Genomic DNA, 26,272 nt, shown 5'->3' with positions numbered 1-26,272 from the left:
ATCCAGTGCCCTCTAGAGTGGCTCTATTCAATAGAACTTTCTGATGATGTTCTTTATCTGCGTTGGCCCATACAGAGGTCACTAACCATATGTGCCTAATGAACGTTTGAAATGTTGCTAGTGTGACTGAGGAACTGAATTTTTAATATTATTTAATTTTAATTAATAATCTAAATAGCCCCATGTGGTGTGTGGCTAGCATTGGACAGCACAGCTCTAGCGTGAATCTGTGTGGATTGAAGGGTAGATAGCCTAACAAGAACTAAGACCCCGGACATGAGAGCAAAGAGGTAAAAAGACTCATGGGCTGTTGAGGAGGAAGAAGATGTAAGCAGTTCAAGCGTGAAAAAGTTTCCTCTGCCAATCACGAGGGAGCAGACTTCTAAACAGGACTAAGAAAACCAGTGCAAAAAAAACTAAGTGGCAGGTCACATATGTATGATTTCGTTTATATGAAATGTTCAGAATTGGTAAATTCAGAGTCAAAAAGTAAATTAGTGGTTGTCAGAGGCTGGAAGAAGGAGGGAATAGGGAGTGACTGCTTAATGGGTACAGTTTTCCTTAGGGCCATGAAATGCTTTGGAACTAGACAGAGGGGGTGGTGGCACAGCAGCATGTAGTACTGGATACCACTGAATTTCGCACTTTACTATTTTTATTTTATTTTATTTTTTATTTTTTCAGAATTTATTTATTTTTTGTTTATTTATTTTTTGGCTGCATTGGGTCTTCATTGCTGCACGCGGGCTTTCTCTAGTTGCGGCGAGCGGGGGCTACTTTCGTTGCGGTGCGTGGGCTTCTTATTGTGGCGTCTTCTCTTGCTGCAGAGCATGGGCTCTAGGTGCGCAGGTTCCAGTAGTTGTGGCTCATGGGCTCAGTAGTTGTGGCTCGCGGGCTCTATAACACGGGCTCAGTAGTTGTGGCACCCGGGCTTAGTTGCTCTGTGGCATGTGGGATCTTCCCCGGACCAGGGCTCGAACCCATGTCCCCTGTATTGGCAGGCAGATTCTTAACCACTGTGCCACCAGGGAAGCCCAATTTTGCACTTTAAAATGGCTAATTTTATGTCATGTAAATTTTGCCTCAATTAAAAAAAAAAAACCAATTAGGTGGCAGGGCGTGGGAAGGTTGAAGGTTATTACTGAGAAAAACAGGTGAATGCTTCTACATCGCTAACTCTCCTTGTGGTCTCTAAAGAGATGATTTATGGTGAACACCCAAAGTAAAGGACTTTTATACATTCTTCAGGATTCTGTGTGAATGTGTGTGTGACCACCAACATGTAAAATCATTTAGAACCTAGGCTATCCTACGTCTTCCTATCCAGGACAGAGGTGTATGCTGGCATGGTCAAGGAGTATAGTTAGCAATGACCAAAGACTAGACTATGAAGGGGAAATGACATCAATACGGCTTGAAAGAACACAACCTCGGTCATTTGTCTGCTCTGATTTGGTCATTTGGGTTTTGTTAGGTTTTATAGATTTGAGGGCTTGAAAGGACTCAAAGAGATCATTCGGCCATTCCTCTTCCCTTGGACAGTACCACTCTCAAGTGAAGGTGACCAGATGGCCCAGACTGGCAATTATAGAAGTACTAGTAGTAGTAATGACTTCCATTTATTGAGGGCTTACTCCATGTGCAAGCACTGTGCTAAGCACATCACACATATTTTTGTGTTTAAATCTCTCCACAAGTACGTACTTCACAGGTGAGAAAGCCAGTCCAAAACACTCATTCAAACCAGAAAGCATCAGAGCCAGGATTCAAATCCACAAATCTCTGACCCCAAAGGCTATGCTCATAACTGCTACTCTACATTGCTTCTGATGTACTGTACTTATTTCATTATGTTTCCTGGGTAAAAGTGACATCCTAAATGGGAAAAAAAAATCATCCGTTGGCCATGCCTTATACATTTCCTCTGCCATAACTTTGTTTGATTCTCCTCTTTGTGTCTCAGATTCCACTCACCCTTCAAAGGCCAGCTCAAGCCCATAGTCTCCGTGAAGCCTTCCCATTGTCATTTTATTTATTTATTTATTTTTATTTTTTTAGATGCAGTTTTTTGTTTTGTTTTGTTTTTAATTTTTATTTATTTATTTATTTATTTTTGGCTGCGTTGGGTCTTCATTGCTGCATGCGGACTTTCTCTAGTTGCGTCGGGTGGGGGCTACTCTTCGTTGTGGTGCTCGGGCTTCTCATTGCAGTGGCTTCTCTTGTTGCGGAGCACGGGATCTAGGCACATGGGCTTCAGTAGTTGTGGCACGAGGGCTCAGTAGTTGTGGCTCACAGGCTCTAGAGCACAGGCTCAGTAGTTGTGGTGCACGGGCTTAGTTGCTCCATGGCATGTGGGATCTTCCCACATGAGGGATCGAACCTGTGTCCTCTGCATTGGCAGGTGGATTCTTAACCACTGCACCACCAGGGAAGTCCCCCCATTGTCATTTTAGATCAGAACGGTCCCTCCCACCTCTAGATTCCTGTGGCACTCTTTCTTTAGTTTTTTTTGTAGATTATATTTTAAGTGTTAAACTATAATAAATTTTACTGTACAGTTCAATAAATTTTTGTGTATTACCTGTATAGCCATCAGATCAAGATATCAAAGGTTTCTAGCACTCAGAAGATTCCCTTGTGCCTTTCACCAGTCCATAATCCTCATTAGACTTCTATTACCATCTGTTAATTTGTTCTTAAAATTTATATAAATGGATAATATAGTATGTAGTTTTGTATCTGGCTTCTTCGCCCTGTGATATTTGTCTATGATACTCATCTATGTTGTCATTTAACAGCATTTTATTATTTTTATTGCAATGTAGTATTCCTTTGTTTGAACGTACCACAATATATTTATCCATTTTCCTGTGGATGAATGTTGGGTTTGTGATGGTTAGTTTTATGTGTGAACTTGGCTAGGCTATAGTACGCAGTTATTTAATCAAACACTAATCTAGGTGTTACTGTAAAGGTAATGTGTGCATGTAGTAACACCTACGATCAGTTGATTTAAGTAAAGGAGATTGCCCTTGATAATGTGGGAAAGGCCTTACCCAATCAGTTGAAGGCCTAAAGAGCAAAAACTGAAGTTTCCCAGAAAAAAAAGAAGTTCTGCCTAAAGACTGCAGTGTTGGGAATTCCCTGGTGCATGGCTCAGCCAGAAAAAAAGACTGCAGTGTTGACTCCTGCCTGAGTTTCCAACCTGCTGACCTGCCCTACAGATTTCGGACATGTCAGCCTCCACAATTGCATTATCCAATTTCTTAAAATAAATTTCTTAGTATATGTATGTATATGTCCTATTGGTTGTTTCTCTGGAGAACTCTGGCTAATACAGGGTTGTTTCCAGATTTTGGATATTATATATTCATAATATATATGCATATTCTTATATATGTATTCTTAATATATCTTATATATTCTTATATATATTCTTATATATATATGTCTTTTGGTGGACGTATACACTAATTTCTCTTGGTTATATCCCTAGAAGATAAATTGCTGAATCATAGAGCTTCTTTTCCGAATCACACACATGATTATTACTGACTGCCTGGAATAATCGGTTACATATAAGGTAAATTGGTTAGGGCTAAAAGGGACTGTAGAATTTGTTTTGTCCATATTCTTTACTTTCCATGGGAGAAAAGTGAGGTCTAGAGAACAGTTATCTGCCCATGGTGATAGAATTAGTTAGGTACATATTTAATTATTGCTGGTAGAATATTTTGGGCTTCAAAGAACATAAAACTGAATTCAAATTGGTTTAAACAATAAGGAAATGTACTACTTCATACAAGAAAAAATTCACCGGTATGGGAGCTTCAGGACTGGTTAATTCAGCAGCTCAACAATATCATCAAAGATCCAAATTCTTTTCACTGTTCTGTCATCCTCAGGATATTGGCTCTGACATCAGGCTGGTCCTTGCTTAGTCAAAAATTGAGTACAGAAGTTCCAGGCATCAGGCACATCAATGTCCAAAGGAAGAAGAGTTTGTCTCTTCTTTTTGTCTCTTTTGGAAGCAAAGAATCTTTCTCTGAAATCCTCCAGCACATTTACCCCCATATCTCTTTTTTTTTTTTAAATACCTGCAGTTTTTTATTTGTTTGTTTGTTTGTTTGTTTATTTATTTATTTTTGGCTGTGTTGGGTCTTCGTTTCTGTGCGAGGGCTTTCTCCAGTTGCGGCAAGCGGGGGCCACTCTTCATCGCGGTGCGCGGGGCACAGGCTCCAGACGCACAGGCTCAGTAGTTGTGGCTCATGGGCCCAGTTGCTCCGCGGCATGTGGGATCTTCCCAGACCAGGGCTCGAACCCATTTCCCCTGCATTGGCAGGCAGATTCTCAACCACTGCGCCACCAGGGAAGTCCCCCCATATCTCTTGGTCAGAACTGGGTCAGATAGTTACCCTCATGTCAATTACTGTCAAGAGGAATGAGAACCTCATGACTGAGTTAAATCAATCAAGATTTATTCCTGGTTCAAGGATAGGGTCTTTCCTTCTGGACTCATGTGGAAAAGAGGTGGATATTTGGACACAACTGGGGTTCTGCCAGCAATGGAAGAAGGGAGGATGGATACTGTGGAGTTAAGTAGTAGTGTATCCTACATTAGTATGCCCAGGTAGCTTAAAACCTACTTGAGGACAGAAACAGTTTTGCACTTTCTTGACTCCTCCACAATACCCATGAAGATAGTCAGGGGCCTCTAAGGATTTCTCTGCTAGTAGAGGACAGATTATTTCATTTTATTTTATTTTAAATTCATGTCCCGTTTTACATATATAGAGTAAATAAATGTATATTCACTCAATCCTTAAAGGTTCTGAGTGTAGTTTTCATTTTTCTTGTATTTGGGATATATTGGGTTGCTTGGACTGTTGGGCTTGTAGCTTTTATCAAATTGGAAAATTTTTAGCCATCATTCCTTCAAATAGGTTTTTCATCCTCCCCCCCTTTCAGGGACTGCAATTACACATATATTAGGCTGCTCAAAGTTGTCCCAAAGTTCACTGATGCTCTTTTTATGTATTTATTTTTATTCTTTTTCTCTATATATTTCTTTTTGGATATATATTTTTCATTTTTTTGACTATATCTTCAAGTTCACTAATATTTCTTCTGTAATGTCTAATAATCTGCTGTTACTCCCATCCAGTTTTTCATATCAGATGGCACAGTTTTCCTTCCTAGAAGTTTGATTTGGATTTTTAAAAATATCTTCTGTTTCTTCCCTTAATTTTTTGAATATGTGGAATACAATTACAGTAACTGTTTCAAGGTCCTTCTCTGCTAACTCTAATATCTGCGTCAGTCTGGATCAGTTTTGATTGATTATTTTCCTTTTTATGGGTTGTGTTTTTCGGCTTCTCTGTGAGCCTGGAAATCTTTGATTGGGTCCTAGACATTGTGAATTTTACCTTGTTGCCTGCTGGATATTTTTGTATCCCTCCACCCAGTAATGCCAAGCCATCATCTAAGGCTTTTCTCATTGTCTAGAGGTTTATGCTTATCTTCTTTTTGGTAATTTTGCTGGGAATATACCTTGGAAATCACAGTAGTTTGTCACTCAAGTATCTATATAAAATCAGCAGTGCTTATTGCTCTAACAACTTGTAAGGGATGAAAAAGAATTTTTTTCATCCTACCCTTCTAGGTTCTTGGCTGGGGCTCTGAAACAAAAGACATTTTAACAAGATAAAAGCATAGACATTTATTTAATATAAATTTACATGACATAAGAGTTTTCATAAGGAAAAAAAGACCCAAAGAAGTGGTGAAACCTGAGCATTTTTAGGCTAGGTCTGATAAAAAGTGGAAAGTTGTGGAAAAATGTGATGGGACAAAAGGGTATGAGCTAAGAGTAGTAAACTATGGGAAACTTAGCAAGGCCTGTTCATTCAGATTTTTCTCTGTGTCCCTCTGTCTTCGGATATAAAAATGCCCCTTACCATGTTTTGGGGTAGTGTGTCCTGAACCCCATCAAACTCATTTCATCAGATTCAACGAAAGTTCAGATGTTCATAGATTCCTTGTTGATTGGAGAGTGTGTGTTGCTGTCCCTCTACAGAGATGGAGAATTATGATTGTTTTCTGCCCTCATAGGTAAAATGTGTTCCCAGCTTTGGGAGAGCAAGGAGCAAGGAGCCACGGCTTCAAGTTGCCCCTAAAGACTCATTCTGGGCCTTCACTATGCTTCCCCTGGTGGGCTGTGGAGCTTTCTTCCTTTAGGGCAGCAAGACAAGTTGAATGAGGGTGGAGGAGAAATAGATCGTTCCTGAAATCAGACTTCCTTGTCATGCAGCAACTTCTGTCAGGCCTAGGAGAGAAGAACATCTCAAAATTCATCTGCAGAAAGGGAAAAAAGAAAGTCCACTCACACTGGGAAAAATGCCACAGTTATCACTGACCAACAAAAGCTCTGCCTGAGTTAGGAGTGCAAAACTAGACCCTTTGGCTTTACCACTGACTGAAATCTCTGTAGTCTGATCTCTTAGTAAACACACACACACACCCCTTCTGACCCTGGTCCTCCCCCTTACATCAAGGGGAGGGGATGATTGCATCATGGTTCTCCCTGGCACACACAACACACCAAGTGTTTGCCTATATTCAGCCAACATGAAGTCACTGAAACCCTATGCCCACTAGATGCAATCAGCGCTTTGTTATTTGTTGCTCACATGGCTTCTATCCTGACTGCTCTGCATAGTTTGCATCCTGAGATGAATTTAAAAGGACTGAAAAACCTTTTGTTGCTGGGAAAACTGTTCGGGGAGTAGGAACTGAAATCCCAAGTCAATGAACCCCCTGGAAGGGACCCTGAGGTGAATACTAGATGTCTCCCGTGGGCCAGGGAGACCTCAATTATCCTCCTCTTTGATGGCAGGCTGAGGAGGGGGTGTTGTCTATATTCTATTCAATTGGCAAAAGCAGCCCGTCTGGTCACTGACTCCCAATAATGGTCCCAACTCCACTTTCCTTCCAGCAATCAGGAATGACACATGGAACATAAAACACAGAGCAGCAGGGCTGACTGCAAGTGGACGAGGGGTGGGGTGCTGCCTACAGGGTGTAGTTTCAGAGGTTCAGCCTGTTGGCTATTGCCTGGGTTTTACTCTTGGGGCCTCCTTCCTCTAGTTTAAGGCTCTGAATCTTGTGTGTGTGTGTGTGTGTGTGTGTGTGTGTGTGTGTTTATCAGTGGGAACATTAGCTTAAGAATCCCAATTCTCAAATTTTTGTTTCTCACACATTTTCCTCACTTTGGATGACAAAAACTTACTCCTATCAGAGAACCCAGTTTTGTTTTATTTAACAAACAAAATAACTTCAGGGGAGTAGGCAAAGAAATAAGGCAAACACTATTGAAAATCTTTCTCAAGTAGATAAGGTATTCATAGAAGTATTTTACATAGTAAGGTAAGATATTCCTGAGGCCAGGGATCCTATACAATATTTAGAAGCCAGTTGCCACTTCTTTATACCCTCAAACATTACCAGGCTCTTGTCCTCTGTGTCTTATTTCATCAATTAGGACTTTTGTTCTGCTCCTAAAAATCGATATTTTTATGATGAAAAATACATTAAAATAACTTAAAAAAATCTTAAACTCTATTTCAAAAAACATTTTCTGAAAGTACTGTTTTTATACCACAGATTTGATTAAAAGTGAGTAAATATTTCAGAAAAGGATCAACAAACCCTATTTTATTTATTAGCCAAATAAACACAGATTTTAGTAGGTTTAAAATATTCATTTATTCATTCAACAATATTTACTGAGTATCAGTGTGAATAATAGTGGCATGCATTTCATTTGTGTCATTGCTTTATGTCTTTCATTAAGTAATCATAATTTTTGTAACTTTAGTAACAAGTATGTTTCCAGTATCGTACTTCCTCCCTTGCAATAGAGAGTTGGTGAACTTATTAAAAATCTATCCCCGGACGACATTAAAAAGAAGATGAAAGCAGCCAGATAAGCTGAACTCACCTCATATGGCAACTGGAAGTGGCCTCAGCCATTAGTGGCACATTATTAGATCCCCATGGGCTGTGACAAAGAGGCCCAGACAATGACCAACACAACTGTTTCTCTCTCACAAAAGAAGTATGCAAATAAGATCAGGTGCACTCACTTCCGTGGGAACATTGAGTCAACTTAGAATTATTAGTTAGTAAAGTGCCTCAAACTTCAGCATTCTGTTATTGGTCACAAGTTAATTTCCACATACCTCACACTCTAGTGGGAATAGCTGTGTTGGCTAGGAGCCAGTCATCAACACCTCAGTGTGAATGAAGATCTGAGAGGAGATTCTAAGAGATGAAGTGAGGTAGAGAGGAGCGGAGAACAGTGGGTACTTGGAGTGGGGAGGGGGCACCCTGGGGGGAAAATGTCTCTAACTTGCTAGTTTCGCACAGAAACCCTGGTCTCTGGAATAACCTCCCTAGGTCCTAGTCCTACTTTCTCCAAAATCATACAAACTTAGTTCCTTACAAGTACGATTCCTATTTTATTTCTACTAATTGCTATGATTACCACTACTAATTAGCATGACAGAAAAGGGACGTCTGCTCCTTTGAGAGCTTTTATATATTGACACTCATTAGAGTGACCATTTCTGGTTAAGTTTTTAAATGCTTTAAAACGGCTGCATTGAGGTTGGGAGTAAATATTGTTGCTATAGTTTTAAAATATAAATAAATAAAAATAATAATTCCATTAGTACAAGAGTTAAAATATGCCATAGAAGAATTGGCAATAGCTTTTACTACTATAAGTATATAGTATATAGTATATATACTTGAAATTTTTTAAAAATTTCATAAAGATGGTGTATTTCAAATCTGTGTGAAAAGGATAGATTATTCAATAAACAAGGTACCTATTTGAAAAGAAAATAAAGGTGAACTTCCATCTCACCTCTTATATAAAATACATTTTAAAAGATCTACAATTAGAAATAAAATAAAGGGATCCATTAAAATTCCGAAAGATAAACTGAGTGTGTATTTTTATAATCTTGGAGTAAGGAAGATCTTTTTAAATAGAAACCCTCAGGAAAAGATTGTCAGTTGGGGCTTTTATTTAAGTCAAAATGTCCCCACAGGGGAGAAAAAGTCTCTTTATTCCACAGAAACAAGGATGAAACAATAAGATGAAATACACATACAACATTTACGTACAGTGACCATAATGTTTTACGTATTAGAACAAATAGTCCTATTTTAAAAAAAATGGGCAAGGACTTGAACACAACTGTCCCTGAACTGTTGAGCACAGTAAGATGCTAGATGAAGACACTTTCAAGGTCACCAGCCCAATGCCCCATTTTACACAGGAGGGAACAGGCTCAGAGAGGTTCAGTGACGTGCCTCATGTCATCCAACACGTTAGTACAGAATTAATTCCACTTTACCTTGACAACCATCTATAGAGATCTTTATACATCAAATGTAAACGAAAGAAGATCAAGTTGCGGCCCTCCCCATTCAGACCTGCATGTGTGGCCCCTGGGAAATCATCACCGAGAGCACTGGAGAAGCAAAGGGACATCCCAAGGCTCCATTTGCACTCTTGACTGCAGAATTCCAGGGACCCAGCTCATCTAGCTTGGCTGCTCTTACAGCAGCCTTCAGAAGCTTGGGAAGTGGGACACTGAGTTAAAAAGACATTCCAGGTCAGCCCCCATTTGTTTGGATGACAACCTCCAGCCCAGATCCGTTAAAGGTCACTGCCTGCAGGGCCAGGCCTTGCCAACAATGGATGCAGAGATCAGACCTGCCATCCAGGAGTAGACGATGATACAATCTGAATGGGAACCAAGAGGAGGGCAAAGAAAGCAAACTATGTACAAGCCTAGTGGCTTCCGTTCTCACCCAGGTCAAGGGTTCCCTAAGTCTAGCCTGCCCACAACTGAAGGCCTGGGAAATAAGTATTATAAGGGAAATAGGTAGTATACAGATAGATTAAAATTTTCTAATGGCCTTGTATTTGTTATTGAAACAAATGTATGTATAAAAAACATAACTGGAAAATCACAATCATGATTTCATTGTATGTTTTTTAAGGATGAGCCTGCAGTAAATATTTGTGTAAAAACGTGACTTCAGGGCTTCCCTGGTGGCGCAGTGGTTGAGAATCCGCCTGCCAATGCAGGGGACACGGGTTCGAGCCCTGGTCTGGGAAGATCCCACATGCCGCGGAGCGGCTGGGCCCGTGAGCCACAACTACTGAGCCTGTGCATCTGGAGCCTGTGCTCCGCAACAAGAGAGGCCGTGATAGTGAGAGGCCCGCGCACCGCGATGAAGAGTGGCCCCCACTTGCCGCAACTAGAGAAAGCCCTCACACAGAAACGAAGACCCAACTCAGCCATAAATAAATAAATAAAAATTAAAAAAAAAAACGTGACTTCACTTAAGAACAATAGTAAGCAATTAATGGTGCAGAACTATTTGAATATGGCAAAAATTCTGAATGAGGTATGTAAATGACTTAAGTTTGAGAAACACTGATATACTCCATTTTTAATCTTTTTTTTTTTACCAGCCCTGGAAAGAAATACATTTTACAAAGACTGCCAACCCATACATACATACATTTATGCAGCTGTAACAAAGATTTTGAGACATGATATTTAACTCTATTTGTGCGATAGACTCTGGACCCTAGATTCATCTTAGACTCCCCATTTCCTTTCTCTTTCCCTTTCTCTTTATGTTTAATTGCCTTGAAGTCCTTCCTGTCAGTTCTGCTTCTAAAGGCTTTCTTCATCCCCTTTTTCCATCTTCAGTGCCTTATTCCTGGTCAATGTCCTCATCACCTTTCACCTGGACTATATCCTAACTTATCTCCTTCCCTCCAATCCAATTTTTCTCCTTCGATCCACCCTCCACACTGCTGCCAAAAAGGTTTTGCCAAAACTCTGATCTAACCCTGTTGTGCCCAGCGCGCAGGATTAAAAGTCCAAGCTACTCAGTAAGGCTAATTTAAAGGCACCTGGTTGTTGGTTCTTGCTGACCTTCCAAATCGCAATACTGGCAAAATCAGGACTAGAAACCCAGGTTCTTCTCCACCTATTATGCTGCCTCCTCCAAGAATCTCTCCTTGTTGTTTTCATTCCACAGGTGATACTTGCATGGGTAAGTCCTTGCCTTTCTGGCACAGGGAGTTTTAAGGAAAGCCTGTCATGAGACAGAACAACATAATGTCACAAGTAGACAAGACATGCACAAGGGTACTGTGTCCCTTGTCCATTATGAACACTGAATGTCATAAGTGTAAGGCATAGAAGGAGATAGGGATAGAAGTGAATAAAAAGGAAATTAAAGTGTCTATTAGGCAATATTGAATTCATGTTGGAAACCACCAATACTGCATAAGGATTACCTTGGCCATCCTCACTTTGCAAGTCTCCCACAAGAAGCAGGTGTCTCCAGTGAGCAGACAATGACTCACTGGTTAAATTCTGGTGTGGATCAGTTTAGGAGAGTAGAGTTTATCCTCCCCCGCCACCCCCCCCACGCCTCCCCCAGGTGATGTTGGACTTGCCTTACTCAATGGAATATTAGCTGACAGGACACAAACAGAGGCTCAAGCATGTTTGTCTATTCTGACTTGGCCTCTTGAACTGACCACCCTATGCCAGGAGAGGAGCATGCCTCAGATAGCCATTCGCCTTCCATCCTGGGTCTGGAAATGGAACTAAGAGGAGCAGACCTGTGTCAGACCATAAGCCTGGAGTCTAGCCTAGCTCAGCCAGCCCAGGTGAGCCCAGCTGGGATCAGACCAAGGCTGCCTTGCAGACCTATTCACAAGAAAAATAAATGTATGTTGTCCTCAGCTACTGAGATTTTGAGGTGGTTTTACAACGCAGCAAAAACCAACTAGTCCAAAAGTAAAGCGGTTTTTGTTTTCATCAAATTAAAAATCAACTCTTTGTTTTCCTTTTGTGGATCCTCTACAGGAGGAAAGTAATAAGGACGCGGCTGACCTTTTCCTAGCCCCCAGCACATTTCTAGGGCATCTCCCAGCATGCCGGTTGCATAATGCGAAAGCTCCGCAGCCTCATTCTCACATTAGCCTGACGAGAAAGTAAATTAGGACTGTTACACTCCTGCACTCCCTCCCCCACTCAAGTCACGGTGACGCTCAAAATAAAACAGAAAATCCAGTGGCCCTTTGTTTTTAGAATATCCACGCCACTGTCTCTCCTTTCAGAAACTGGGGATTGCTTTTATCAAGGGTCTCCGGCGTTGGAGATCCTATCCCCACGTAGTTCTAACCATAATTTTTTCTAGCGAGAGTTCATGATGCCGAGTCCTTTTATAAAAGGAATGTTCCCAGGAGGAAGCCAGCAGGGTCAACGCCACAATGTCCTATGGCCTGGATTACACAGACCTAGTTTTCCTCTAGCTGAGGTCGCGGTGCAGCTTCTTTCCTGTCCTTTTAGGCCCCTCTGTGTTTTCCTTCCCCTGCGTAGACGCGTCTCTACAGCTCGCGCCCGTTTTCACCGGTTCCTTCCACCGGCTGAGGACCACTTCCCCGCACCACAGAGCCTCTGCGCCATTGAGGACGCTGTCCTCCAGGTGGCAGTAGAGAGCTGCTCCCTGCCTAGCCGCTTACGTCACCTTGTTTACCCGGCTACGGGTCATTTTTAGATCTAAGATCACAGGATGTTAATTGGGCCAATGATTTCCCATTCATTTTGGCAAAAGGCCCTTCTTGTGGGCGTCGGGACAAGGATGATGTCCTTCTTGACAGTGAGATTTTGCTGCGGGGAGTATTTATTTACAAAAACTTGGAATTTCATCTTTAGGAGATGGGAAAGTAGCACGTTGGTCTGTGGTATGGGCTTGTTTTGGGGTCACTGTAGTTTTGGAGCCGAACCAGGGTGGTGTTAACTAGGGACAGAGGGGAGTCACCGCCAAAGCCAGCTGAGAGCCCTCAGACAGAGTCTGCCTTTTTACTTCCCCTTCTTCCTTGTAAAATAACTACTCAGCAGGAAAGCATTTGGACTTTGGAACTTGGAGAAATAAGGACAACGGCTGATTTGGTCAATTTGTGTCCTGATACATTGTGGGGAGACGCCTTGAAGCTCAGGGACTGGGAGGCTCCTATTTCAGTTGCCTTCACCCAGAAATTGGATCTGAATATCTCATTGTTATAAATCACACGTTTCACGGGCTGGAACTTTTCATCCTAACAACAACAAGCATCACTTATTACTCCTTATTTATTACTTCTACGCTACCCAGCTAATTGTGAGGAAAGGTGAGGCACAGAGGAGCTGAATGGCCTAGCTCACTCTCTCATGTCCAAGTTCTGTGTAGGTTTTGCAAAAGTAAAACCTTCAGAAGCCCTGGGATCTCTGCTCTTTCCATACCAGCTTTGGTGGGTAGGGGATGGAAGGAGCTGGGAGTTTGTCTGTGACTGTACATGAGGTAAAATAAACGAATAGAACTCCTTAATCCCTTACAAGAAGAGAGTAGATGCATCTTATGCTAAGGGAAAGAAAGAAAATCTATAGAGTAACATAAGAAATAAACGAGCCTCCAAGTTTCTTAAGTACCTGTTTTCCCCAACCACCTCCCATCTCATCCTTTTACACACTCCTGCTGCTGCTGCTGCCACATAAAAACCAGCTCCCAGAGAGGGCAAAGTCCCTCTCCCTCAAGCAGTGTGCAATCCAGCAGAGTAATCACGCTGGCCTGGAGAAATAGACAGTTTTCATGCAGCCAGGAAGGGAAGGAAAATTCAATTCGGTTCCCTTCAACAACCATTTCTTGAGCTCCTAATCTGTGTCAACTACTCAGGCTATATAGGTTATAAAGACATGAAAAAACATGGTTCCTGCCACTGTGGAACTTCAAGTCTAGTAGAGTTTATAGTCATAGGGCGTTTTTTGTTCTGTTTTGAAAGCCCATAATGAAAGAAGAATTGAAAGAGACAGAACAATAGAAAGGGAGAATGCCAGGTAAATGGCTTGGAAAAACATTCCTCCGCTTTGGCGTCTACTTGAGAGTGGTGCTGGGGACAGGGCCTGGCAACAAAGGCAGAGAAGCTCGGTGGAGAACAGGAGCCCCCCACCTCCAGGCACTTGGAGGTTCTAAGGAGGCCAAGAGAGGCAGAAGCGGGAAGCCGCTTGCTCAGGGTCAAACAGGGCATCTAAGGTCAGGGATTTGGAGCCAGTCAACAAGAATCATGTAAACCTCCCGGTATACATCCAGGGCAAGCATCTAGATCCAGCTTCAATTTCTCACACTTGTGAATAGGAAGAAATCTGTGACTAAGAAGACATAAGTGGCCCCAGGTCCACTTATCACCAGTAAAATCACCTTCTTAAATGCCTTTTGTTAAGAATTTGGTGATAATTCCGATCCATCCTAATCACAGGGAGGAGCAAATGAAGAGAAAGCAAACAATGAAATTTAAAAATTTTTTACAGTTATATAAAAATGTTAAAAGATTTTTTAAAACTTTTTAATTGGGGGCTTCCCTGGTGGCGCAGTGGTTGAGAATCTGCCTGCTAATGCAGGGGACACGGGTTCGAGCCCTGGTCTGGGAAGATCCCACATGCCACGGAGCAGCTGGGCCCGTGAGCCACAATTGCTGAGCCTGCGCGTCTGGAGCCTGTGCCCCGCGACGGGAGGGGCCGCGATAGAGAAAGGCCCGCGCACCGCGATGAAGAGTGGCCCCCGCTTGCCGCAACTGGAGAAAGCCCTCGCACGAACCGAAGACCCAACACAGCCAAAAATAGATAAATAAATAAATAAATAAATAAAAAAGAAAAGAAAATCCTTTAAAAAAAAACTTTTTAATTGTTTATAAAACAAATACAGACAACAGCATAAAACAAATGTACAACTTAATACATTATAGGGCAAATGCCCTAGTAACCTTCTAACAATTCAGGAATGGAGACAGAATCATGTCAGGAAGAACTTTTTTTTTAAGATTTTGTATGCATTTTAATTAATTAATTAATTTGAATGTTTATTTTACGTTGGAGTATAGTGGATTTACAATGTTGTGTTAGTTTCAGGTATACAGCAAAGTGATTCAGTTATAAATATACATATATCCATTCTTTTTCATATTCTTTTCCCATATAGGTAGCAAGAACTTTTTAAGCCACAGTAACTGCTGCAGCTTCCAAGGACAGAGTGGACGTGTCACTTGCAGGATGTTCTGAGACCTCCAAGGAAGAAAAGGGCCCTTCAATCATCAATCAAGCAATATTTATTGAGTGTGTATAATAATGCCACATACCAAGTATAGGATCGCATCCCCACACATTTACCTGAAGGAGGTGAGAGAAGAAAGAAACCAGCATTTAGTGAGTGCCTACTGTATGCTAAGTGCTTTACCTATGTTATCTCTAAAAGGGATCAACTAAGCGTTAACCCTCACTACAACTCTGTGAGGTTGGTGTTATCCCCCCTTTACGGTTGAGGATACTGATGCATGGAGAGGTGAAGTAACTTGCTCACAGTCACACGGTAAGTAACAGGCAGCTGGCACTTGAACCCACGCAGCCTGGCTCCAGAGCCATTTTCTTTACCGTCTCTCTAAATAGTATGCTAGAAACTTCTGTTTGCCCTTTTAGGTCACTCTCCACCATTCTCCGCCCTGCTCTGTGCTGCAAACCGTATCAATGGGCTCCCTTACCCTTAGGCTTCTAGTTGGGTTTAGCAGTGGGTATCTCAGGCAGGAGAGCAGAGGGAGGGGTAAGCACCCGTAGGAGGGCTGTGTCCCTTGACGCATGGTCAGAGCTCTTATCAGGTGGCTCTAAGCACACAGGGCACTCTCTCCAGGTTCTGGTGACCGCACCTCCGCTCCCCACTTCAGGCCTAGGGGTGGTCAAGTAGCTGTTACTTATTGCACTGCCTCTGTGGTTTCCCTACATCCTGCCCACACCTTTGTAAATAGCCCCTTTATTCAACTCTCCTCAAATTACCCAATTTGAGTTGCCATCTGTTTCCTGCCCAGGTCTGGCCTGATATAAATAGGAAGTCAAGAAAGCAGCAGCTCAGAGGCCCCTGTCCCTTTGTGGGCAGCATTCCTCATGGGTATAGGACAGTTGCAGGTGAATCAAGACCTGTCATTTGAAAGGCTTCAGAATGTTTGTGTGTGTGTGTGTGTGTGTGTGTGTGTGTGTGTGTGGCCTGGCACTGCAGAGGGAGGTTACCCCCAAAACTATGGGCTTCCTGAGCCAAGACAGACCACAAGCGGTTCTGTTGGTTTAAGGAATCCTAGGCCTTCTGGGAGAAGAGCTAAAGGGAGGAAGCAGAATGTGTGGGGAAGATAAGGAGAGGGGCTCCCATTGCTGTACTGCCTGAGTTCAAGTCCCAGCTCCTCCCCTTACCAGGTGTATGACCTCTGGCAGGTCATTTAACATTTCCATGCCTCAGTTTCCCCATCTATAAGGTGTGTTCGTAACGGTAAATTACTCGATAAATGTAATGTCTGGCCCACATTAAAGGTTATATTGTTGAGGGAGCTCAGGAATAAATTTTTTGACTTTTGAGAAATTCAGGGCAGATTCATCTTCCCCAGCCCTTGGGAATGATGCAAGTGGGAAATCAGGAAGCGAACTGTGTGAAGCAGATTGCCATAGCTGGGATCCTGGGAGAAGTATGGAATCCCAAAGGAGACTCAGAGCATGGAACCCTTCCAGTCAGTACCTCTTGGCCCTGTCCTAGATTAGGCTGCTACTTAAGAGCACACGGAGCAGATGTCCATCAGAAGACCAGAGCAAATAAAGTTACTAGAAAGATCTCACACTAAGAGAATGAAGAACCTTCTTCTTCTCCCCTTCCCAAAAGCTTCCCTTCTGTAAATATCACTTCTCTCTCCTGCACTGTCAATTTCTCTGTCTCTAAAGGACTGTTTCCATAGGTATATAAAGATACCCTAATATCTCCTATCTGAAACTCTCCTTTGATTTCATATCCGATTCCATTTCTCTGATCCATTCACAGCAAAAGTTCAAAGAGTTGTCTGTAGATACTTCTTCCCCTCCTATTCTCCCTTTGGCACAATCCATTGGCATTTCACTCCCTACTGCTCCCCCAAACCTCTCTTCTCATGGTCATCCAGTAAGCTCCACATTGCTTCAGCTAATGGTCACCTTACGATCGTCCTTGGCTCTCAACCGCATTTGGCCCAGTGGGATGACGCTCTTCATGTCTACATATCTTCCTGCCTCGGCTTCCGTGGGTCTCTCCTGGATCTCCGCCTTCCTCTCCAAGTTTGTCAGCGTGCAGTGGCAGCAAGCTTGCTACCTGAGAGCTCTCGGGGTGTATGGTGTGCAGAGATTAGCTCATTTATCGGTTCTTCACAGTGCCTCAGGAAATGTGAAGAAACTTCCGTCTTCAGTAACCATTAGATGCATGAGGCTGATGGGAGTTGGAGAAAAGATGGGGAGCCAAGGGGAAACACTGGAGTCGGTGCAGGAATGACCTTTAGTCTGTCTGACCTTGCAGCCCTGGGAGCTCCCAGCAGTCAGATGCTGACATTCATCTCTGCATTTTTATGGTCCACTGGCCCTTATTATTCCTGTTTTATAAGGGAAGGAAGAAATGGGATTTATTCATCTTCTTGGACATGGACATATAAGGAGAGGCAGTGCCCTGATAGGGTCCTGGGCGAAGAAACCCCCACCCTTCCCCATCCATGTCCTGCAGTTGTCTCCAGAAAAATTAAACCCAGTCTACAGCACTTTCCAAACCTTTACCAGAATCAGTCCTCTCTTGAGCAAACTGGATTGGACTTGGGACCATAGCTTAGTCCCAAGAGTTTAGCACCAATAAGGAAGATTTATCATCTACTTAAGAAGTCCAGAGGTAGCTTCAGGTATGGCTGATCCATAGCTCAACAATGTCAGAGAGGCCACGCATTCTTCCATTTCTCTGTTCTGCAGCCCCAGCCTGTCTGTCTTGTCTGCAAACAGTCTTCCTCATGATTTTAAGATGGTGGGCACAGTTCTAGGTGTCACATGGAAACACAACAGCATCCAATAGCAGAAGAGGACTGTCTCTTCATATGCCTTTTTAAGCAAGGAAATCTTTCTGAGAATTCCCTCAGCAGACTTATCATCATATCTCATTGACCAGAATGATCTCATGTGCTTATGTTTGACCAAGAAGAAGACAATCACCAGAGTTGGTTGTTTCAGTCAGATTTTATTCCTGAAGCAGGAAGGATGGTTATTGTCTAGGCAACCAGCCAGTCCTCTGCTCCGTTGTTTGTTTAGCAACATCCCAAAAAAGTCATCTTCCTATTATGTGCGGAGGCTTTGGAGGCACCGACATCACGGTTTAATGTCAACCACTGCAAATGTAGAACCGAAATGCTAGAGATCTTGACTCCCAGAGAGGAGGTGTTCAGGGAATGTCCTCTGAAGCAAGGCAGAGGTGCCTGGGCCAGGTTCATTCATGGCCAAGAAGCAGCAGTCTTGGAAGCAGGGCTTGCCAAGGAAGTGAGGGAGCTCCCCAAGCTTCAAGCTGGCACTCAGCTCCCAATTACGATTCCAGAATTATTAGCTTTAATTCTGTGAGAAAGGAGCACGTCAAAGCCAGAAACCTATGAATTAAAATGTTGACTAATCGAGCTAATTATAGTTCAGTCATCTGAATTTTCACACAATGAGCCCGAGTTCTCATGAAAGCCTTCTCTTGGGCAGGAGGCTTTGATGATGAAGCAGCTATTTATGTCCCAGATCCAGTCCTCCTCATTCTGGCCAGGGAATCCTCACTGGAGTGCCTTTTGCCCACTGAAAACCCTGATGGGTTCTGCCCCAGGTGTCTTGAAAGCTGAAGCAAACTCAATCGAAGCAGAGATTATGAAGCTGTTGGGAGAAAGATGCCCCTCCCTGGAGAAAGATCTAACCAGTGTGTCAGGATGTCATGATGGGATTCTTTTCATTTTCAGTTTTATTCCAGATTTTAAAATACTTAGGTAATTTACATAACCTAATTATACTTTAGGGAGAACCTCTTCTCACTTCACATGTCTCAGTTATCAGATGCAGAGTGGTATAATAAATTTTAATCACTGTTTAGATGTTCTTTGCTGCAGAGTTAATAATATAGACTAAGCCTAAATCTTTGATGAGCTACGGGAGACACTTTTTGGTTGTCACAACTGGGGAGGAGGGGCGTCTAGTGTGTGAGGCCAGGGATGCTGCTAAACATCCTGCAATGCACAGTTTAGACCCCTACAGCGAGGAACTATCTGACCCAAAATGTTCATAGTACTGAGTTTGACACCCTGTGTTAAAGGGTGAAGGTTCACTCAACACTGGTTATCCATTCAAGATGACAGCATTTTTACTTCAGTGGTGTTACCTGCCACCAAGATATATTTGGGCAGATTCCTTTACATTTAGCATTTCTGAAATAGTGCTAGGAATAAAGAAACAGATTAAATCCATGACAATCATAGTCTCAAGTCTTGCAGAAGATGATTAATTCCTCCTAGTCAATATGCTTGCTCTTCAGGTAGCTGGCACTTGATGAATAACAATGATGTTTATGGATGCGCAGACCCACTAGTTAGGAGTTCTTCCTGTGTGGATAAAGAAGTAGGTATACAAAACATGATCCACTCAGTATGTTCCTGTCCCCAAACTACCTCTTTTTAAAGGAAGTTTTAATTAATTCTATCATAAGACTTCCATGGTGGCACAGTTGTTAAGAATCCGCCTGCCAATGCAGGGAACACAGGTTCGATGCCTGGTCTGGGAAGATCCCACATGCCGCAGAGCAGCTAAGCCTGTGTGCCACAACTACTGAGTCTGCACCCTAGAGCCTGCAAGTCACAACTACTGAGCCCGTGTGCCGCAACTACTGAGCCTGCGTGCTGCAACTACTGAAGCCCGCATGCCTAGAGCCTGTGCTCTGCAACAAGAGAAGCCACCGCAATGAGAAGCCTGTGCACCACAATGAAGAGTAGCTCCCACTCACCACAACTAGAGAAAGCCCGTGTGCAGCACCAAAGACCCAACGAAGCCAAAAAAAGAAAAAAAATTCTATCATAAATATTATAATAGATAAGCAATAACAAGGTTTAAAATCATGTAAGATCTAGGTACAAATTAAGACCTCTTATTATTAAACTTAACTGTTATCAAACTGTGAAGAGCGCCATAGGCCTTACTCTTACTTCCTAACTCTTTCCTATTTTATCAACTGCATTTGGAGCTTGAAGTAATTTGCTTTTTCAACATACTTTTGACTGTAAAGATGTTCTGTTCTGTCTTGACCTTTTGGAGAAAGACCACTTAAAAATTGTTTTAAAGAGCACATCCACAAAATTTAAAAAATCAAATAGCCTTAAAAGACTAATGAAATTCAGCAGTTTCTTTCCTCATTCCTTCCCACCCCTCCCAGTCTTATTTCTTCTGGCATTCACTCATTGCTATATTTAAAATAATATGCATGTGCTATTCTCTTTTGGTTGAACAATTTTATTTTATTTATTTATTTTTAAAAAATATTTATTTATTTATTTATTTGGCTGTGCAGGGTCTTAGTTGCGGCATGCGGGATCTTTGTTGTCACGTGTGGGATCTCTCGTTGCGGCCTGTGGGATCTAGCTCCCTGACCAGAGATTGAACCCAGGCCCCATGCATTGGGAGCGCCGAGTCTTAGCCACTGGACCACCAGAGAAGTACCTGGTTCAACAATTTTAAATGTATTAACTTCCTGTTTTGGTAAATGAGAATTTAGCACTCTTTTCAGCTATCCCCTCTGTTTTACCACCCTAGCTCTCCCTACATATCATATATTATAATTTTTGGTTAAATTAGTATTTGGCTTTTACATGATTATACACATGCAAGGAAAGCAGAGCATTGTAGTATACTATTATTTTTCATTATTACTTTTTGTTTTTCCTGATGTTAATAATAGCCTTTTTTTTTTTCTACTAGTGACTACTTTAAATTTCCTCTTTTACAGTACCTTTGGTCAAAAGTATTGCACTTATGACCTAATTTCTCTTTGCAGGGGCCAAATTTAGCTGACATTCTGAGTTTTCAGCCCTGGAATGCCCTCGACCTCATGACTTATTAGAAAGGGACTCCAACCTACAGGCACAGCCTGTTTCCCACCATCAGTTTTATTTTTCCAAAACAGGTCATTCTTCCATCAGAGGTTTTTATCTCCATTTAAGAACCTAGCTCCAGCTCATTTTTTATGGCTTCTTGCTAGGAGCCACGTAAAAGTAAATATTTGAACCCTCATCACTATGGTTTCCTGAGTCACACATCACATATTATTAAACAGCCAACACTGGTTTCTTCAGAAGGTCCCAGGGGCATTACTGGTTCCAACACAGGTGAACACAAATTCAGTAGCTTTTAAAACTACTGGTGGGCAGCATTTATAGATGGTGGCCTCTAGGACCTGTTTTCTCCTTTTTGGCTTTATGCTGTTGCTAGATGCCCTTTGGATCCAGGACCTTTAGGATGCCTAACTCAATAATCCTGGACTGTGAACAATCCAGGTGTTTAGAATGGTGTGGAACAAGTAGCAACCATCTTTTGGCTTCTGCTTTCACTGAACATGGTCTATCATATCGCCAGGATCCATTGCCCTGTTCCTAGTCCTCTCTATAAGGGTCTATGCTGTTGCCAGTACATGGAACCCTGGTATACCTGTCCCCAAGCGTGAGTGGGTTTGCCATAGAAGATGAGAACACCAATGTTGAGGAGAGCAAACCTCACTAAAACATATGCATGGTTCAATTCATCCAGAAAAGACCTCATTCAGCAGAGTGTCTCCATCAGAAGAGCTCCTTTCCTGAAGTATGCTGGCCTCTCAAAATGCTGATAGCAGCTTCCTGACTTAGCTAATTCAGCCCTGGTCTGCCTGCTCTTGGAGGATGCTTGATCATGTCAGCTTCCTGGTGATAACTGGCCTGAGTCTATCATGCCTGTGTCTATTCCTATACCCTGTCTTATAGACTTTCTTTACATCCCAAACTGAGCAGTTGTGGAGGGAAGTCAAACAGTACATGCTACAAAACCTTGAAGCATCTGGATCTCTCCCCAAACTCAGTGACCACTACTTCTAACAGAAAGATGCTCTCACAGATGCTGAAACACTGGCACAGTATCTTTTCCTCAAATGCAGCCTTGGCTTTCTACTTCTGTATTTATTTTTAACCAGAACTACATTTAGAAATATATGACCAACTATACGAGTAATAATAGGTGGAAGAAGAGAAGGCGTGTGTATGGATTCATCTTCCTAGGTATGTGTGGGTCCAGTTAATATTTAAAATGGTCTCGAGTTCTCCAAGCACACATTGACTGTCTGATGGGGGAGGTGGTGAGGAGAGGGACAGGTGGCAGTGGGAAAGCTGACCTAAGATTAAAAATTAATGTATTCAATTTTCAAATTAGATCATTGTTGGCAGATGGCTATGAATTTTAATATAATTTCGTATTTAACTTTTTTGGAGGAGATTTAGACTCTATTATTCACCAACTAGGCAATTTATGAACTCACATTTCAGCTTTAATTCTACCTTATCACAAGGAGAATTATAGGGCTGGAAAAACTCCACCAGTCATCCTCTATTGGAAAGAACCACACCCAAAGCCAGCCAGGGCAACACAGGGATCCCTAACACATTTTTCTGAGACTTCTAATTTAAGGTATTCCACAGCAAGTTTCCTTTGGGAGCAAAGAGTGGTGTGCCACTTTTCCATCCTGTTCACCTCTGCTGTGTTTCTTCTTCCCATGCTCCATGCAGCTGGATAGACTGAGGAACCCCACCCCCACCCCAGGCTTCATCCATCAGTTTCAGCCTCAGTCTTAGTGTCTTCAGGAGCCTGCATTCCTGTTCCATGGGCTGTGAAGTTAGGCATGTTGGATCAGGCCACAGCCTTGGGCCAAAAGGGAAGGAGAGTAAACCCCACTTAAGGTATGGGATTTGGTCTGGAAGGAACTCACCTGATTCCAGAGGCTGGCCCCACAAGAGTGCTTGGTCTATTCAAGACACAGTGCCCAAAGGGAAAAGAAAGCTTGGGCAAATAGTGGTCCTGTGGTGTCCTGTTTGGATGGTATGTAGCATGGAGAGCTTCCAGGCAGCAGCAATCATGCAGGAATTAGATCCAGCAGAGATGTAGTTCTGGAAGAGCTGAATGTTCACGGAGGGTATCAGCAAATGGGTGTGGCCACCAAGAGGAGTATGTTTTCTTTCAGGGAAAGAAACTGGCCAGAAGGCTGCATATCGGGGCCTTGAATAAGCAGTCTAGGAATCAAAGTAAGGCTCAAGTTCTAGATGGAAGGTGGGGTCTCTTCTAGTGGTCATTGCTGATGCAGCCCTCCTCACCCCACCCACTCTCTCTGGACACCGAATTATATCTTTGGAGTCAGTGACCACCTTGATGACTTCCTATTTTAGATCTCCAGTCTAGACACCTTACCTGGACTCCAGACCTTCATATTCAGCTGCCCATTGGACCCCTCCACTTACATGTTCATAAAAACCTCACCAGCTTTCCCCAACCTACACCTCTTCCTATGTTCTTTATCTCAAGGAAGGGGCTCGTTCTTGACTCTTCCTTCTTCTCATCCACCATATTTAGTCTTTCATCAGTCCAGTTGCATCTGCCTTCGAAATAGCTCCTAATTTTCTTCGCTCCTTGCCATTTCACTGTTAATGTCTTAGTTCCGGTCACCATCACCTCTCACGAGAATCTGCACTATAATCTCTTAACTGTTCTCCCTGCCTGAGGTCATGCATGTCCTTTGCCAATCCTTCCCCCTAAATACAGCTTTGATTTTAATCTCTCTTTTGCTTAAAATCCTTCATTGGTACCCATTGTCCTCAGAATAAAGTTCAAAATTTACTAGCATGACTTAAAGGCTCATGACCTGTCCTGCCTGCCTGTCCATCTTCATCTCTTCCCCTTTCCTCCACATCATCCTCCCACCATATTGAATTTCTTGCAGGTCCCTGAGGAAGTCTTGATTTCTCTGGCGTCCTCAGCTGTGTAAGAGGGGTTCTCACTCTCTTCATCTGAGTAAATTTGACTCATCTTTTAGGGTTCAGTTCGAGGTGTTATCTTCTTGAGGACTCCTTCTCTGGGTAGGTGCGCCTCCCACAGCCCAAATCTCCTCATGCTTGTCGCCACTGTGTGTCTTCCAGACCAGACTGTGAACACTTCCAGGCAGAAACCAGGTCTCTATCAGTGAGGGGCAGCACAGCAATGTGGAGACCACAGGCTGTGGAGTCAGCCAGACTTGTATTTGAAAGCCAAACCTGGAATAAGACACCCTGGGCAAGATTTTTACCATCTCAGGATCTCTGTCTCATTAGCTGCAAAAACAATACTTCCTCATAAGCTGTCATAAGGATTAAATGTGGTAACAATACAAAGCAGCTGGCACTGAGTCTGACACATCATGGATGCTCAGTAAATGTTGGATGAAGAAAGTGCAGGAAGAGAAGCTCCAAACAGAGCTTGTGGTGAGCTGTGAGAGAGCCTTTGTGGGTCACCATGGCCTCGGCCATCCTGGCAGAGATGAGGCAGAGCCGAGTGGAGTTAAGGCCAGACTCTGTCTCTAGAGGAAGTGCTAACTGAGCAGGAGGAAGGTGACATCCAGGGCTGGTGGAGAGCAAGACAAGGAAGACCAGAAGTGAATGTGGGAGGTCTCGGTGAGATTGCCTGCAGCATTGGGCTATGACAGGGCCATCACTCCAGGCCCAGCTCCAAGGGGCAGACTTGACAAGTGCCTGAAGCTGCCATTGGACAGTAGGAAGCACATCCTCTCTGACTCGGGAGCTTTAAAAACACACTTGCCTGGTCCCCACCTCCAGAGATTTAGTTTCAAGTGCTCTAAAGTAGACCCAGGGCTGAGCATTTTAAAAAACTCTTCAGAGAATTCTAAGGCAGGGAAGGCTGAGAATCACACTCTAGAATAGAGGAGCTGGCATACCTCATAGGCCACGTAAGGACTAAGTTTGCACCTATACCCCCAGACTGTTCCGCTGAGCATCACGGAGGTGACAGGTGATAGGTGATAGGGAGGTGGTAGGTGGCTGCTACTTGCTTGCCTGCCCTGGTGAGGACTGGCTCAGTACCAGAGCGGGCCCATCCACAGGCCAAGTGGCAGGGAGCAGGGAGAGACAAGGGTAGAAAAACATGAGGCTGACGGACATAGCCTTTCTGATCTCAAAATCCCAGCCCGCCTCTCCAGCCCCTCCCCAGAGGAGACCAGTTGCTCTTTGGGAGAGGGAGGTCCTTTGGGAGGTGATGGGGCGGAGGAACACCTTCTCTTCCTTCATATCCACTCTGATGGCACAGGGGAAACCAGCGGGGAGCTGCTGTTCACTTCTCCAGGGGGAAAAACTCAGTGATGGAAGCTTAGAACTCATGGTCATTCTAAGAATGTAAGGAATTTTTTTAGATAAGAAATAAGTCCCCAGCCAGCTGCAGAACCCTCTTAGTTTGAAGAGGTCATAAACAAGGATGAGAAAAAAGGAAGGGAGGAACTCATGAAAAATTAGATCTGCTGGCATTTGTTTGAAAACTGCCTAGTTCTCCACTCTGTGGATTTCCACGATCTGTATATGTAAAAGGTAATCAGGACGATGACACCTATTACAGTTCACAAGGAATAGACCCACCAAGAAGTGGTATCATAAAGTGACTTCTAGTAAAAGCTGCCCTTTATTTTATCACCCAGGTCCTCACTAGACCCTGCAAATATTTGATCATGCAAACCCTATCAAAAGTTATTGATCATGAAGAAAGAATATATATATATATATATTCATATATATATAAAGAATATATATATGTGTGTGTATAACTGAATCATTTTGCTGTACATCTGAAACTAACACAACATTGTAAATCAACTATATTTCAATAAAAATTTTTTTTCAAGTTATTGATCGTGAGTCTATGCAATGTAAGCAGTCTCTTTCTCAGCTTCTTCCTGGAAGGGAATGAAAAAAAGATGGCCATGGATCAGTTAGAAGTAAAAGTGGCATCTCCTCTCCTCGACTTTGAGTGCAGAGGCATAGCCCAGGGAAGGAGAGCAGATGGAGTAAAAAGTAACAAAGGGCAAGAGGTTTACCTGTTCCTGACCTTGATGTGCTCCCATCTCCCTAGTCCCACCCCACCCTCATCACCCTTCACCTATATACACCTGTATATACACCTATACCTCTTATCACCTTATTGTAATTTCAGTGCTGTACAAAACTAAAGCTTTTGTGTCAACAAAGTATTCCCTCCTT

At 42.9% G+C, this 26,272-nt stretch overlaps 1 long non-coding RNA gene across 4 annotated transcripts; it reads right to left on the bottom strand.

The window, feature by feature from the left end:
• Positions 1–5,745: 5,745 nt before the first annotated feature.
• On the bottom strand, positions 5,746–11,452 carry LOC103010331 (uncharacterized). 4 transcript variants are annotated; one of them, XR_009009956.1, is made up of 4 exons: positions 11,396–11,452; positions 11,006–11,190; positions 7,504–7,556; positions 5,746–6,354 (listed from the first exon to the last, which is right to left on the bottom strand). It is a non-coding gene; the product is annotated as an uncharacterized LOC103010331 (long non-coding RNA). The 4 variants fall into 4 exon arrangements; XR_009009957.1 differs by having other exon boundaries at positions 5,746–6,325; XR_451731.2 differs by lacking the exon at positions 7,504–7,556 and having other exon boundaries at positions 5,746–6,325.
• Between the last annotated feature and the right edge of the window lie 14,820 nt (positions 11,453–26,272).

This window comes from Balaenoptera acutorostrata, chromosome 12, assembly GCF_949987535.1.
Source record: "Balaenoptera acutorostrata chromosome 12, mBalAcu1.1, whole genome shotgun sequence".
NCBI lineage: Eukaryota > Metazoa > Chordata > Mammalia > Artiodactyla > Balaenopteridae > Balaenoptera > Balaenoptera acutorostrata.
The sequence above is the reverse complement of the archived record's forward strand: the minus strand, read 5'-3'. Positions and strand labels throughout refer to the sequence as shown.